This window comes from Bombus pascuorum, unplaced genomic scaffold (assembly GCF_905332965.1).
Source record: "Bombus pascuorum unplaced genomic scaffold, iyBomPasc1.1, whole genome shotgun sequence".
Classification (NCBI taxonomy): Eukaryota; Metazoa; Arthropoda; class Insecta; order Hymenoptera; family Apidae; genus Bombus; species Bombus pascuorum.
The window spans coordinates 887,501-890,000 of record NW_026869742.1 but is presented as its reverse complement, the minus strand read 5'-3'; the positions used below and the strand labels follow the sequence as shown (position 1 = coordinate 890,000).

Genomic DNA, 2,500 nt, shown 5'->3' with positions numbered 1-2,500 from the left:
GCAGGGAGATAGGGTTTGGAACGCGAAGAGCACCGCAGTTGCGGCGGTGTCCGGATCTTCCCCTCGGACCTTGAAAATCCAGGAGAGGGCCACGTGGAGGTGTCGCGCCGGTTCGTACCCATATCCGCAGCAGGTCTCCAAGGTAAAGAGCCTCTAGTCGATAGATTAATGTAGGTAAGGGAAGTCGGCAAATTGGATCCGTAACTTCGGAATAAGGATTGGCTCTGAGGAGCGGGGCGTGTCGGGCTTGGTCGGGAAGCGGGTTTGGCTGACGTGCCGGGCCTGGGCGAGCTGAACGGGCGGGCGGCGCCGGTCTCCCCTTCACAGGGGGCACGATCGGTGGTCGCGCGTCCCGGGATCCGAGCTCGGTCCCGTGCCTTGGCCTCCCGCGGATCTTCCTTGCTGCGAGGCTTCCGTCGTCGACGACGGTGCGCTGTGTCGTGCCGTCGCTCGGCGGTAGTTCTCTTCGGCCGCCATTCAACGCTCAGCTCAGAACTGGCACGGACTAGGGGAATCCGACTGTCTAATTAAAACAAAGCATTGCGATGGCCCCCGAGGGTGTTGACGCAATGTGATTTCTGCCCAGTGCTCTGAATGTCAACGTGAAGAAATTCAAAAAAGCGCGGGTAAACGGCGGGAGTAACTATGACTCTCTTAAGGTAGCCAAATGCCTCGTCATCTAATTAGTGACGCGCATGAATGGATTAACGAGATTCCCTCTGTCCCTATCTACTAAGTCAGGGCCCTAAGGAAGATAGGCGGCTGCGGGCTGGTCGTAGAAACGACCAAGCCGGAGGATTTGAAGGCGTTCACGGAGAACGCGAAATTAAAGGGGGCTGGTCTAAAAGCCAGCACGCCTACGAGAAGGAACCCGAGGATGATAATCTACGACGTACCGAGGGATAACTCGGAGGAGGAAATACTGGCCTGCCTCCGTAGACAGAACCAGGAGAGACTGGGCGAAGAGGACATAGCGGCCATCAAGTTCTGTTTCAGAACAGGCCGCAAGGATCAGACCGAAACGAACTGGGTGGTCGAGGTACCACCCCCCGTTAGAGACAAGCTCCTTAAGGGGAAATTATATATCTCCTGGAACGCGTGTAAAGTGAGAGACTTTGTAGCGATAAGTAGATGCTACAAATGTCAAGGATACGGGCACGTGGCCAAATACTGCCGCGTGAATTACGACATTTGCGCCCACTGCGCCGACAGTGGCCATGGCACCAAGGCATGCCCTAACAAGAGCAACCCACCCAGCTGTGTCAATTGCAAAAAGACTGGGAAAAAGGGAGACCATGCTGCCTCCAACATAAACTGTCCGGCGTATAAGAGGGCATTGGAGCAATATGTTTCGAAGACCACCTATGAGTAAAATGTCCCGCAAATCTGGAAATGGACTCGGGAGCCAATGGGGGATAAGGATCCTGCAACACAACATGCAGAGATCGAAAATCGTCCCCCATGAAATCAAAGCGCAGTTAAAGGCTGAAGGAAACGTCATCCTGCTAATGCAGGAGCCCTACAGCCTCGACGGAAGGATACCTGGGCTCGCGGGGTTCGCGATCGCCTCTCGAGGCTCCAAGCAGGACCCGCCGATGGCCGCGGTGGGAATCGGTAGCAGATGCATGACGGCGCTGGAGATAGCAGGCCTATGCACAACCCACTGCGTGTGTGTGCAGATAAGCGACGGTGAAACGGAAATTTACGTCGTCAGCCAGTACTTCCCGCCGACCGAAAACATCGAGGTCGGCATTCGACAGCTGGAGGAGGTACTGAGACACACGAGAGGAAAGAAGCTTCTAATAGGCATGGATGCTAACGCCAAATCGCCGTTGTGGAATAGCAGGAGCATCGACGACAGGGGTGAAGCCTTGGAGGCCGTCATTGCGCAATACGGCCTCCACATCCTAAATAGACCGGGAGAGGCTCACACGTTCGAAACCACCAGGGGGCGATCGAACATCGATATAACCCTGGCGAGTCCAGAGATCATACCGCTCGTGGAAGACTGGAGAGTACACGAGGACGGAACCTCCAGCGATCACAGAATCCTGGAGACGCGCCTAACACCCGAGAGGGAAAGCCCCCAGCCGCACCAGCCGGTGATGAGATACAACACAAGGACCGCCGACTGGGAGGGGTTCCAGAAGATCCTTCTGGAGGAGAGAACACTCCTCCAGGAACTCGTCCCACAGCGCGAGGAGGACGTCGAAGAGATGGCGGTGCGCCTGCAGGCAGCCCTGAGAAGAGCCTGCGACGCAACCATCCGGAGGAAGAAATGGCACCACAAATCCGTGCCATGGTGGACGCCAGAGCTCACCAGGGCGAAGCGACGCGCCTACCGGGCGAGAAGAAGATTCCAGGCGACCAGGGACCCTGAAGAGAGGGAACTCGAGAAAGCGCGATACCGGGAAGCCGTCAAGTCGTACAAGAGAGCGGTGACCGAGGCCAAGAACCGGAGCTGGCAGGAGTTCGTCACCAAAGAAGGCAATAAAGAACA

General features: G+C 56.5%; 1 pseudogene; it reads left to right on the top strand.

Moving 5' to 3' along the window:
• The window catches only part of LOC132915795 (large subunit ribosomal RNA), an 8,604-nt pseudogene that overhangs the window by 2,204 nt on the left and 3,900 nt on the right, over nucleotides 1-2,500 (top strand).